Source organism: Pongo pygmaeus, chromosome 15 (genome assembly GCF_028885625.2).
Source record: "Pongo pygmaeus isolate AG05252 chromosome 15, NHGRI_mPonPyg2-v2.0_pri, whole genome shotgun sequence".
In the NCBI taxonomy this organism is placed as follows: Eukaryota; Metazoa; Chordata; class Mammalia; order Primates; family Hominidae; genus Pongo; species Pongo pygmaeus.
This window is the reverse complement of record NC_072388.2, coordinates 66579191-66593930: the sequence shown is the minus strand read 5'-3', so window position 1 is coordinate 66593930 and position 14740 is coordinate 66579191.

The following is a 14740-nucleotide window of genomic DNA, read 5'->3' as shown; positions in this document are numbered from 1 at the left end:
GCCTCTTTGAAAAGGCTAAACAGAAACTCAAAAGAATGCAGCTGTTTTTCTCTCACCTACCTGTGACTTGGAAGCCCCCTGCCTGCTTTGAGTTGTCCCTCCTTTCCAGACCAAACCGATGTTCATTTTACACGTGTTGATTGATATCTCACGTGTCCCTAGAATGTATAAAACCAAACTGTGCTCTGACCACCCTGGACACATGTCGTCAGGACCTCCTGAGGCTCTGTCTTAGGTACGCGCCCTCACCCTTGGCAAAATAAACTTTACAAATTAACTGAGACCTGTCTCAAATTTTCTGGGTTTACATTTTGGTAACCACAAAAGGATTCTCAATGGAGATGCCCCCGACATTTGACAAATCTCGTATCAGTGCCTGGTACCAGCATGAGCTAACTTTATGGCTCAAACCAACAGGACAATTTGCTGACGTCTGGGAATATCCCCTCCAGAGAATCCCTGATGTCCCGAAATGTGGTCAAGATCTAAAGTTTATTTTGCTGTACATCTCCTCTTTTTTTTTTTTTTTCCTGGAGTTTTACTTGCTTTCAACAAGAAAGGCAAGTTTTTCTGCTTCCATGACGATGGAAAGCAGGTAACTCCTTTGTGGAGTTTGAGCTCACTTCCAATAGGGAAGATGAGGTTTTGTTGTTGTTGTTGTTGTTGTTGTTGTTTCCTGCTTCTAGGATGGTAGAGAGCTGTTTTCAGCCTGTGACCCATCCCTAGGTATGTAGCTGAATTGGGGTTTTGTCTTGGCTAAAGTTAACAAAAAGCTGGTTTTAATTTCTGCTTACCATTAGAGTGCTCAGTGATCATATAAGTTGTGCCGTTGTTTGTTTCTGTTTTTGTTGTTGTTTCAGTCTTTTTCCTGTTGGTTTTCATCAACTCTATCCAACTTGATCAAATCCAAAGGAAAGTTCCAAATTATGGGGAATAAGGCCTCTGAAGTGGTTAAATTCCCACACACAAAAAAAGGGTGGCGTGAGAGAAAAATGGCCAGCAAAAGAAAAAAAAAAAGAGAACTGAACATTTTTTATTTTGATTACTAAAGGGGCTTTATTTTCATAACAAGGCCACCTTTTTGCTAGCCAGGCCAACTGAAAGCAATGGCTGTCACCTCACCCTGCAGTTCAATAGCTAAAGTTCTGCCTTCTTTTTTTCCCTATCACAACAGCCTAGGTTTGGTTCCTAAATCAAACCCTTTCTGGTTTGATACTTGGTACTTCTGAAATAGCAGCAATTTGTCCTAGATGAAATATAGTAATGAGATTTTGAAAGATTTTTTAAAAGGAGCTCAATGGTTAAAAGTCAGCTTAATTAAAAGCTAACATCCAAGATGTGTTTGTATTTAAAAGGCCTTCATGTTTTTGTTTTGTTTTTTTCTCCCCCAGGACGTTGTCTTTTTTTTTTTGCAAGTTTTTTCTTCTCAGTTGACTGTATTCTGTTTTCTTCATTAATAGCTATTGCAACAGAGGCCACTCTGGGATTTTTAAGGAAGAATGTAGTTTAGACACTTAGAAATGTCTTTATTAAAAAACAAAAAACAATAACAACAACAAAAAATCTTTTAAGTGCACTATAAAAGCATCACATGGTTTAACCTCAAAATAATTCTCCCTTTTTGGAGACCCAGGATTCAGTGTGGGCTCCTCCCAGATCTCAGAGATCCAGTTAAAAGACAGGTAGTCCCAGGCCGGGTGCAGTGGTTCATGCCTGTAATCCCAGCACTTTGGGAGGCCAAGGTGTGTGGATCACGTGAGGTCAGGAGTTCAAGACCAGCCTGGCCAACAAGGTGAAACCCTGTCGCTACTAAAAATACAAAAATTAGCTGGGTGTGGTGGCACATGTCTGTAATCCCAACTACTCAGGAGGCTGAGGCATGAGAATCAGTTGAACCTGGGAGGAGGAGGTTGCAGTGAGCCTAGATCGCACCATTGCACTCCAGCCTGGGCAACAAGAGCAAAACTCCATCTCAAAAAAAAAGATAGGTAGTCCCTATCTAAATAAAATTTGTCTCCTTATGCAATCCTATGATAGATTTCTGTAATTTTGCATTTGATTTGACATCCATCTTCAATCTCCCTCTAGCACCATCAGACTTTTTCTCTTTGTCCTTATAGTGTAAATTTTGCTATTTGATTTTTCACCTGAGTTGTTTCCTTTAATATGAAAATTTAAGGCTATTTAGCTGAGAACTGCTTAGGGCTGTGAAACAGGTTATCAAGAATCTGGAAGTCTAAGATAGGAAAGAAAAAAGGTCTTTATGAATCTATAAGATGTACTTCTATTGGCATGACTAATATGTCAATGCATTTATGTGTTGTGTACACAACGTTTCACTACTGAAAATATATAAAAGAGCTCTAATTAATTGGCTTAAAGAAAAATAAAAGCACTTAAATCATCAAAGACTTTATCGGAAAAAAGAAGACTAGTCAAATGCTTTTTCAAGTTTATGTAACTTAAGTAAAATATTTAATAAATAAGCTAGCTTTAAAATTATTGGTAAAGTAATATTAGAAATGTCTTAAGAATTGCCAGCATACATTTTTGTTTGCATTTATTAATCAAGCAATTTCATACTTATCACTGCCAAACACTATAAGGTATCAAAATTTGGCATAGGGATTAGAAAACTATAAACTCAGACCAAAACAGAATGATATCTGCTTGTGTAATCTTTAATAAATAAGACATTGATATTGGTTTAACAAAAATAGCTAAATCTTAAATTTAGTAAGATTACCATAACTTTAATTTTGTGGCTTTAGGCGGTCTAGTCCACAGGAAGTAAGGTTTGTTATCATCTTTGTTTCAAAGCTAAACTATAAACTAAGTTCCTCCCAAAATTTGTTTGGCCTATGCCCAGGAATGAACAAGGACAGCTTGAAGGTTAAAAGCAAGATGGGGCCAGTTAAGTTAAATCTTTTTCACTGTCTCAGTTATAATTTTGCAATGGTGGTTCCGTAACTTTAAATGATGACTATCACAGTTTTCATAAATAATCTAGGTAAACAATTAAAATAAAATAATTAGGTAAATGTAATAGAAAAAATACTTGTAGACACATTCATCATAATTTAGAATCTAAAGTTATATTAAATTAAATAATAGATATTTCTTTATGTGGGTATTTTCTAATAAAAATATATTTGTAGGAAAACATTCTTTCTAAAAAAAAGTGTGTCCTTTAAAAAAAAGTGAAAAATTTTTGTCTAATTCAAAGCTTATTTAAAGATCATGTATAAAACAAGGTAAAAGGAACCAGGAAATAAAAGAGATGTAAAGAAAGTTATAAAAATAAAGATTTTTTTGTAAGAAAGCTTAAAGGGAAATAATTCCATATGAAAAAGAATATTGTGTGGTAAATTTAGTTCTAGAGTAAAATGATATGACTGGTTATTTAAGAAGGAGGGATGTTCAAGGCAAACTGGGAAGTCCAAGCATGTCACAAACAGTCTATGTAAGTCACAATAAGAGGATTTATAAAACAAACAAAACCAAAAACTTTTATATGATCAAGTTGTCATATTATTATTAAGTTTTGGTTTGCTTAGGAAAAAAAATTAAAACTTTTTTTAAATTAAGGTTATTACATCTGTGTATCTCTCTTGTGAACCCAGAAAATCTCAGACAGATCTCAGTTAACTTAGAAAGTTTATTTTGGCAAGTTTGAGGACATGCCTGTGACACAGCCTCAGGAAGTCCTGATGACATGTGCCCAAAGTGGTCAGGGCACAGCTTGGTTTTATACATTTAGGGAGACATGAGACATCAATCAATATATGTAAGGAGTACATTGGTTCAGTCTGGAAAGGTGGAACAACTTAAAACAAAGGCACGAAGACTCTAAGTGGGGAGGGAGCTTCCAGGTCACAAATAGATGGTAAACAAACGGTTACATTCTTTTGAGTTTCTGATTAGCCTTTCCAAAGGAGGCAAATCAGATATGTATCTATCTCAGTGAGCAGAGGAGTGACTGAATAGAATGGAAGGCAGGTTTGCCCTAAGCAGTTCCCAGCTTGAGATTTCCTTAGTGATTTTGGGGGCCCAAGATATTTTCCTTTCACACTCTTTATGCTCTTTTAAAGTACTTGTGACATTGAGTTACAGGGCTTTGACACCTTGGTCTAAAAAGGACATCAAAGTCCTGCTAATTTTTTAAACACTGACAGCCATTAAAGCCCCATCTTCGGGCCTGGTAGAAGATGCCAATCAAAATAAACTGTATTCCTGAAACACAGGGCCAGAAATTAAAGCTATTAAACTCCTCAAGGCCCAGGGACTATCACAGAAGAGATGGGCATGTGAGATTGTGAGGGCCAATTTTAAGAGATAGAATAAGTTCTGTTTCTCTACATGTTAATCATTAATGTCAAAGGCACACTGATGCAAGACCAGCATATGGGCCCCTGTGTCAAATTAACAAGGTTTTCTTGAAGCATTAACCAGCTCCTAAAGGTTATAAAGGTTATGAAAGGCTTATGAAAGTTATATCTTATGGTCAAGATTTAAATGTTATAGATTGTTTATAAAATTTTGAAAAATGAATTTAATTGGCTTCATGCTGTTTTTATTAGGGCTTATTGTTTGGAAAATTAAGTCTCCTCTCTCAAAGAATGAAGGTTTTCACCTTTTTTTGGGAAATTCTTGAGTTATCACTTTGGTTAAATGAATAACTTATTTCACAATGACCTATTAATTCTATTTTGTGATATCAAGTGTTTTAAACCTTTGATGTTTGACAAACTTTCCAAAATCAAATGATAAATTATGTCTTTTTCTGACTTAATTAATCCTTCAAGATATTGTTGGGCCTGGCACAGTGGCTCACAACTGTAATCCCAGCACTCTGGGAAGCCAAGGCCAGTGGATCACAAGGTCAAAAGATCGAGACCATCCTGGCCAACATGGTGAAACCCCATCTTTACTAAAAATACAAAAATTAGCTGGGTGTGGTGGCGTGTGCCTGTAGTCCCAGCTACTTGTGAGGCTGAGGCAGGAGAATCACTTGAACCAGAGGGGCAGAGGTTGCCGTGAGCCAAGATTGCACCACTGCACTCCAGCTTGGCAACAGAATGAGACTCCCTCTCAAAAAAAAAAAGAACATATTATTAATAGGTTCCCTAGAGTCCAAAAATGACATATTTGGCTTATTTGGTATAAAAATTATACAGGAAGCATAGTCAAATATGAAATGGTGTTTGGTTTTCTTTGGGCTATATTTGTATAAATATGTTACTGGTATGTGTTCCAAAATCATGGGAAACTCCTATAATTTTGGTATGACTTAGTGTTCATTATCAGTAATAATTATAATTGTTATGTTAAATTATCATATGCCACAGAGATAACAAATTTCCTTGTCAATTGTTTCTTTATGGCTGCCCTAAAACCTTTCATCATCCACAGACAATTGTTGTCTTGTTTTGGTCCTCGTTAGAAGGTGGTTTTATAATCAGCTATAGAACTCTAACAGCTGTTCTTAAAGGCAGGTTTCTGATAACTTTGGAGATCATAACCTGAGAATAGAGGAAAAAACTTTCAGGACTCTCATGGAGAGCTGAAGTGTTCACGAATATCAAGCAGAACAGGAGTTAACTGCATAAACGAAACTGATAGAAGACTAAAGTAATCTTTTTAACTTTTTGCTTAAAATGTTGCTGATCCTTTTTGTTGTTTTTCAGAGTCAAGAAAACTTTTCTTTTAAGCTATTTACAGCTTTTAGCAATTGAGTAAAGTATACTCCCATGAACAAAACTTGGGGCATATTTGTGTCTCTCTGCCTAATTTCTCCAGAATTTGGAAATTATTTGTGAGTATTTGTAACTTATAACAATACAGCTATTTACATAAGTGCAGGAAGAATCTGTTTCCATTTGTAACAGGACACAACTGGAGAAACTGGTTATTTTATCAAGACTTTGACTGGAATGGTGTGCTTTCCCTTGGAATCAAACTTGACTTACGGAGCCAAGATAGCCCCTTGGAAAAATTGGCCTCTTACCTTTATCTACACAGACCCTGTACAGGGTTCCTGATCTGTGGTAGGTAAAGAATGTCACTTTCTGACAGGCCCAGGAGCCCTAAGTTTACCTTGGAACCTCAGGAGGAGAGGTTAACTCAATTCATAGGTATTTGATGGCACAAATCCACAGCTGGGCTCAGCTTTAAAGAAGTCTTATCTGAGATTCTTTGTATACAACACAGTTTCATCAAAGTCAATTTAAAAGCCTATTAAAAAATAATTATTCTTACCAGCCTGGCCAACATGGTGAAATCCCATCTCTACTAAAAATACAAAAATTAGCTGGGTGTGAAAGCACATACCTGTAATCTCAGCTACTTGGGAAGCTGAGGCAGGAGACTCACTTGAACCCAGGAGGTGGAGGTTGAAGTGAGCCGAGATCACGCCACTGCACTCCAGCCTGGGCAACAGAGTGAGACTCCATCTCAAAAAATATATATATATTCTTGCTGCTCTGTATACAAATAATTAGGCCAAGTATAATAAAGCAAACAAGTCCTACCATAATTTGTCTTCAGTAAAAATGGGAAACTGGAGAGAGAAAAAATTGTTTCAAAAAGTATAGTACACCTATTGTTAGATTTTAGTCTTGCCTAATGTTTTGCAATTTTTATTGTTTTCTACAGTTTGGACTGAATTCTAATTTTTCTTGGCTACAAGTCTTCAAAATAATGTTTTCAATTTTTTTCCTTCTTTTTTCCCCATTTTTCCTAATTTGGAGTCACTAAAAAACTAAGATGTGCCTTCGTAAAGCTCTGCAAACTGAAGCTAGACAACTTAACTTCAGAAGAAAATAACAGCAACCTATTTACATACATAAACCACTTTCATACCTGCCCACTGATGTATGGACTACAGAGTAATGTGGCCTATATCAATTTTCCAGGATTTTTCTTTTGTTTATTTTTGTTTGTATCCCTTCCTCCCCCTAATTTCTCTGCATAGGACATGAGACTTCACAACCTTCTAAAAATGAGCTTTGCTAATAACTTAGGACCTACCTGTCTAGGAACAAACCATCCTAACCACGAGAGATTAGACAAAAGCTGGGACCAGAGACTCATTTGCTTCTAAAATGCTTTCTCCAGAAGATTTTTTTTAAAGGGTGGAGAAAATGTGAAAGGAAAAGATCTCGGGCCCCCAAAATCACAAAGCTAAAGGGAAAATTCAAGCTGGGAACTGTTTAGGGCAAACCTGCTTCCCATTCTATTCAAAGTCATCCCTCTGCTCACTAAGATAAATGCATATCTGATTGCCTCCTTTGAAAAGGCTAAACAGAAACTCAAAAGAATGCAGCTGTTTGTGTCTCATCTTCCTGTGACCTTGAAGCCCATTCCATGCTTCGAGTTGTCCCTCCTTTCCAGACCAAACCGGTGTTCATTTTCCATATGTTGATTAATGTCTCATGTCTCCCTAGAATGTATAAAACCAAACTGTGCTCTGACCACCTTGGACATATGTTGTCAGGCCCTCCGAAGGCTGTGTCATGGGGACATGTCCTCAACCTTGGCAAAATAAACTTTCTAAATTAACTGAGACCTGTCACAAATTTTCTGGGTTCACACTACAAATATCACAAAATCCAGAAAATGACATTATATTTTTATTTTATTTTTAAAATTAGAGATGTGCATTGCTATGTTGCCCAGGCTGGAGTGCAGTGGCTGTTCATAGGCATTATCTTGCGACTGATCAGCACCTGTATTTTGACTTGCTCTGTTTCTGACCTGGGCCAGTTCTCTCCTTCTTAGGTAACCTGGTGGTCCCCTGCTCCCAGGAGGTCACTATATTGATACTGAACTTAATGTGGACACCTGATTGGCACAACACACTACAAGCCCAGAATGTCTAGGCTAAAGGGATCTTTCCACCTCATCCTCCCAAGTAACTGGAACTATAGGCACACACCACTGCACCTGATATCTTTATTAATTAACTGCTTGACATAGTTAATGATTTTTTTTCTTATATTTTTGGCTGCATACTTTTTGAGGGCCTTCTCCTATAAAAATTATTTTGTAAATATAATTTTCCATAGGGAAAATAAAAAGATAATTCAGCCTTTCCTCTGTCATGGTTGATCAAATGTGTCTTTTAAAACATCTTATTTTGAAATACTACAAAAAGTTGCAAAAATAATACAAAAAAATTCCTGCATACTTTTCACTTAGCTTCCCCAAATGTCAACATTTTAAATAACCTTAGAACAATGATCAAAACCAGGAAATTAACATTGGTACACCACCACTAACTAAACTAATGGCTTTGTTCTAATTTCACCAGTTTTCTCACTAATGTCCTATTTCTGGTCCAGGATTGAATTCAGGACCCCATATTGCATTTAGTTGTGATAACCTACAGGTCACGTTTGGCAGTCTTCCAAATTAGCCTACCTGGGGCAAGTCTTATGATTCATGGCTTACATCCCATTTCCGAGTAAAGAATCTTACGATGAGTCTCTCAAATCTTATTGAAAGTTTCTCAAACTGTTGATGTACACATTAATATGTAACCTACTGACACTGAAAAGGACACTGATTTGTTTCTGAATCATGAAGTGTTACTGATTGTCTTAAACTACTGACACTGAAAAGGACACTGATTTGTTTCTGAATCATGAAGTGTTACTGATTGTCTTAAACATGGACATTTTAACTTGTATGTTGTCATCTGTAGCCAATGACTGTAACCTCTGTATTGTGTCATTCAATGAAAAAGGACAACTCCATATGAAGAGTCCCCATCCCTTCTCCAAAACTTTCCTATAAAATCATTCCAACTTGTAACGACAGACTTTGGAATACATCCAGCTTTATTGGCGTGTCTTCCCAGATTGATCCTCACATTTGGCTTCCAATAAACCATTATCAATTTATTTCTGCCTCAACAGCCTTAATTTCCATCAACAAAATGGCATAGCTGACAGAATTTCAGAGTGACCTCCCTGGACTACCTAGACCTGCTTCCAACCTTTGTGCATGTGCCAAAACAAAATCCATTGTTTTCCTGGACTTAGATGCCCCTGCTGAGTGCTACAGATGAGTTCCTCCTGCAATCAGTGAAGTTCCTGTCTTGGTTGATGTTCTGGTTTATTAAAGCTGGTTTCCTCCTTGGCTACGTGGTACAATGACTGTCTCAGAACGAGAGCTACTGCTACAAATTCAACATAAGGGCTTTTGTTGAATACTAGGGCAGGGTAAAATAGAAGCTTTGTAAATTGTTTCCCTGGTGATTTGGGGTGAGACCTTTCCTTAGCTTTTTCCTTTTCCAGTCACGTGAGGGCACTCTTACTCTACTCCATAACTTGTCTTCACACAAAGCTAAGATGGGAAGTGCACTCTAAGACACCTGCTGAGTTTTACGTATAATACTTACCATCCTTCCACTTGCAAGTGCCTAGATAAGTAGTAGATCCCCTAACCCAGGATGGTTATAAGCAGCAGTGGCCAAAATGGAGCTGTTCCGAAAATGCCTAAGATAATTTATTTGCACACACAATTGAAAAAAAGCTGGTTTTAGATCCAGACAAATTGAATGGAAGATTTACTTCCGATAACACCTACAAGCTTCTAAAAAAATTATTTTAAAAATGCCTCAATTCAAGAGGTAAAAAAGATATGTGAAACGATTAGTAAATTTTAATGATTTGGGAGGCTTTCTCCTTTTTGCCTCCGGCTGCTCCTCCTCCTTCCACCCCCGCGATCAGAACTCAGCTCTTCCTGTTTGTTCTCCTGGCTCCCATACACCTCTTAGGCATAGATTTTTTTAGAATTTCACAATACACACATTTCCTTCCCTCAAAAGGGAGAAATATATTTAAACTTAAAACAAGCGGAACAAACAAAACAACTGCAGAATGAAAATAGAGCTACTGAGATCATAAAAATACGAATCCACCGGTTTTTTCTAAACTGAGAGATTAATATTTTAAAAATGAGATTCTCAAACATTAAGACATGCCAGGCCAAGCACAGTGGCTCACGCCTGTAATCCCAGCACTTTGGGATGCTGAGGTGGGAAGAACACCTAAGTCTAGGAGTTCGAGACCAGCCTGGGCAACATGGCAAAACCCCATCTCTACCCAAAAAAGGCAAAAATTAGCCAAGCCCGGTGGTATGCACCTGTAGTCCCAGCTATTAGGGATGCTGAGGTGGGGGGATCACTTGAGACCAGGAGGGAAAGGTTGCAATGAGCTGTGATCATGCCACTGCACTCCAGCCTGGGTAACAGAGGGAGACTCTGTCTCGGAAAAATAAAAAAAGACATACTGGGTTTTCTGAGACTCCAGCTAGGTACATATTGTGGCCCATTGTTGTGCACATCTTAAAGTAATAGACAGATTAGAACTCAAGTGGTCCACCCAGAACTATAGAGTCAACATGTAGGATCTTCTAAGTTCTCTGTCTACCTCTATATAATTTTTCTGCCTACTTTGAAACTACTGACTTTTCTACTTGTGTTGAGATAAAGCTCACTGTTTATGGTATTACTAACTTAAGAAGACTTAGAAGTTGTGTTTTTCTTTTATAATTCAGCCAGTTCAAGCTAAAATGTTAACATTAAAAATCTAATTCTAAACTCATTTGAAACTGAATAAAAGGATAAAAGAGATTTTTAAAATAAAACTGCCATCAAACTACCTTACCCAAAAATTTTGGCTCACAGCCTTCATTAGATTACCTATTGGGACAAATAAAATTTAGCCATGTGAACTAATTTTTTTCCAAAAATAATTTAGATCCAACTATCTTTTATAAACTGGTGAGTTTGTATTACTATCTCATGACTAAAATTCTAAAATGAAAACTATAAGGGCCAGGTGAGGTGACTCATGCCAGCAGTCCCAGCACTTTGGGAGGCCAAGGTAGGAGGGTCACTTGCGCCCAGGAGCTCAAGACCAGCCTTGGCAACATAGTGAGACTCTGACTGTACAAAAAAAACGTTTTTAAGTTAGATGGGCATGGCGGCATGCACCTGTAGTCCCAGGTACTCAGGAGGCTGTGGTGGGAGAAGCACTTGAGCCTGGGAGGTCACGGCTGCAGTGAGCCACGGTCACACCACTGCTCTCTACCCTGGGCAACAGAGTGAGACCCTGTTTCAAAAAACAAATAAAAAAATAAAGGTATAAGATCTCTATTTGTGCATATACATGTGTGTTTAGATGTGTTTACATATATACATGTAATATGCTATATGTTGTATCTACATGATACCCAATTGACTTATAAATATATGAGCACTCATAAATTAGTAAGCCCAAAGGTTTTCCAAGTTCACATGACTTAAGTAATTCTTTAATAAATAAACTGGCTTTAAAATTATTAGTAAATTAAATATTAAAATGTCTTCAAAATTGTCAACATACATATTTGCCTAGATTTATGGTCAGCTTTATACTTGTCTTATTAAATATTTTACAGGGTCAGGATTTGGCACAAAGGTATAAAACTACGAACCCAGCCAAAACCAAAATAATCTTTGTGTGATTTTTTTATAAGTAAGACTAATTTAATATTGTTGGTTTAAGAAATACAGCTAAACCTTCTGAGTTATCAACAAAATACCCATGTATTTAACTTTAAATTTCTTGCTTAGGTAAATATCTGACATTCACAGGCTATAAAAATGGTTAATGGAAAAAAACTTAAAAAACTGAGCACAGGCCAGGCATGGTGGCTCATGTGTGTAATCCTAGCACTTTGGGAGGCTAAGGTGGGAGAATCACTTGAGCTCAGGAGTTTGAGACCAGCCTGGGCAACATAATGAGATCTCATCTCCATTTTAAAAATATATATATACATATTAAATTTTTTTAAAAGCTGGGCACAGTGGTTCATGCTTGTTATCCTAATGCTTTAGGAGGCCAAGGCAGGTGGATCATTTGAGACCAGGAGTTCAAGACGAGCCTAAGCAACATAGTGAGACACTGTCTCTACAACACCGTGAGACACTGTCTCTACAAAAATTTTGAGAATTAGTCTGCCATGGTGGCACTTACCTGTAGTCCTAGCCACTCAGGAAGCTGAGAAGGGAGGATTGCTTGTGCCCAGGAGTTGAGGTTACGATGAGCTGATCATGCCACTGCATGATAATTTATTACATGGTAAATTATTTTCCTAAAGTAAAATGACAGGTTAATTATAAAAGAGAAAGTGTAGGGCAAAACAAAAGTTCAAACACATCATAAATAGTCTACAGAAATCATAATAGGCCTGGCGTGGTGACTCACACCTGTAATCCCAGCACTTTGGGAGGCCGAGGTGGGTGGATCACAAGGTCAGGAGTTCAAGACCAGCAAGGCCAAAATGGTGAAACCTCGTCTCTACTAAAAATACATAAAGTAGCCGGGCATGGTGGCACATGTCTGTAGTCCCAGCTACTTGGGAGGCTGAGGCGGGAGAATCGCTTGAATCCGGAAGGCGGAGTTTGCAGTGAGCCAAGATAGTGTGACACTGTACTCCAGCCTGGGCAACAGACTCCGTCTCAAAAAAAAAAAAAAAAAGAAATTATAATAAAGTTCTTTAAAATTTTTTAAAATTTATATGTGATTAAGTTGGCTATAATCAAAAAGAAGTTATAAGTATTTCTGAAGATTGAGATTTTGGTCCTCTATGTTAAAATAACATTGTCTTAAAGTATAAATTTGCTCTTAGTGAATTACAAGAGGTTTTGATTTTAAATTCTACAATCTATTTCTTTTCTAAAACTTCTCAAATTTATATCTCAAAAAATTCTACTTGTGCTATACCTCGCTGCACATGATTCCCAAGTCATGAATCATTGTTGTTTGTTCTTTGTACCCTTAAAAAGATACATCTTTTTCTTGGTTGAAATGATAATCCTCTCCTTCAACCTTTTTGTCAACTTCTGTAATCTTTGAGGTTTTTTTTTTTTTTTTTTTGAGATGAAATTTTGCTTGTCACCCAGGCTGGAGTGCAGTGGCGCGATCTCGGCTTACTGCAACCTCAGCCTCCCAGGTTCAAGCGATTCTCCTGCCTCAGCCTCTGAGTAGCTGGGATTAGAGACATCCGCCACCGTGCCCAGCTAATTTTTGTATTTTTAGTAAAGACAGAGTTTCATCATTCTAGCCAGCCTGGTCTTAAACTTCTGACCTCAGCTGATCCACCCACCTCGGTCTCCCAAAGTGCTGGGATTGCAGACATGAGTCACCATGCCCAACCAACTTCTGTAATTTTTTTTTTTTTTTTTTTTTTTTGAGACGGAGTCTCGCTCTGTCACCCAGGCTGGAGTGCAGTGCCGCGATCTAGGCTCACTGCAAGCTCCACCTCCCAGGTTCACGCCATTCTCCTGCCTCAGCCTCCCGAGTAGCTGGGACTACAGGCGCCCGCCACCACGCCCGGCTAATTTTTTGTATTTTTCGTAGAGACGGGGTTTCATTGTGTTAGCCACGATGGTCTCGATCTCCTGACCTCGTGATCTGCCCGCCTCGGCCTCCCAAAGTGCTGGGATTACAGGTGTGAGCTACTGTGCCCGGCCTTCTGTAATCTTTTTCTCTGGTTCTAACTCTGGTGTGGCCTGATGCTAAAATGTTTATCTTAAAGGTCTGGAACAAAACCATTTTCCTCCAGTATAACTTGATTCTGTAGTCTTGGCTTTTCTCGATATATCTAAATTATTTCCTATAATTTAGGAAATTTTGATGCTGTTACTAAGATATATTTATTGTCCTGCTTAAGATACAAGTTTCCTTGTTTACTTTCCTCAAAAATATAGTGTACACTCATAACCCTGGACACACTCTTCCTGTATTTTAATTAAATCCAAGTACCCTTTTTTTTTTTTTTTTCTCGCTCTGTCTCCAGGCTGCAGTACAGTGGCACCACCTCAGCTCACTGCAACTTCTGCCTCCCAGGTTCAAGCGATTCTCCTGCCTCCGCCTCCCAAGGAGCTGGGACTACAGGTGCGCATCACCACACCCAGCTAATTTTTGTATTTTTAGTAGAGACGGGGTTTCATCATGTTGGCCAGGATGGTCTCGATGTCTTGACCTCATGATCCGCCCACCTCGGCCTCCTAAAGTGCTGGGATTACAGGCGTGAGCCACCGTGCCCAGCCTAAATCCAAGTATTCTTTTCATTGAGTTTGTCTTCCAGGTTATCTAAATAGAGTTCCAATAAAGAAAAACAATCATATTACAAAAGGTTTTTCTTTACTTTTTAGTAACTATCCTAAAATTTTTCTTAATGTTTTATCAAGGTAATTCCTGTGACTTACTGTGTTTTGATCACTTTTTTAAAAAAAGCTTTAAAAAGGTGAAGATTTTTTACATCCACATACCTTTCTCTCTTCCTCTCTCTCTCTTGTATTTTTTTTTTTTTTTTTTTTGAGATAGGGTCTTGCTCTGTCTTCCAGGCTGGAGTGCAGTGGCACAATCACAGCTCACTGCAGCCTCAACCTGGCAGGCTCAAGAAATCCTCCCACCTGAGCCTCCAGAGTAGCTGGGACCAAAGGCACACACCAGTACACTGCCTATTTTTTTATTTTTATTTTTGTTTATTTATTCATTTATTTTTTAAATTTTTGGTTGAGACAGGGACTCATTAGGTTGCCCAGGCTGGTCTCCAACTTCTGGGCTCAAGTGATCCTCCTGCCTTCCAGTGTTGGGATTACAGGGATGAGCCACCACATCCAGCCTTTTATCTTTTTTTTTTTTTTCTGAGATGGAGTCTTGCTCTTGTCGCCCAGGCTGTA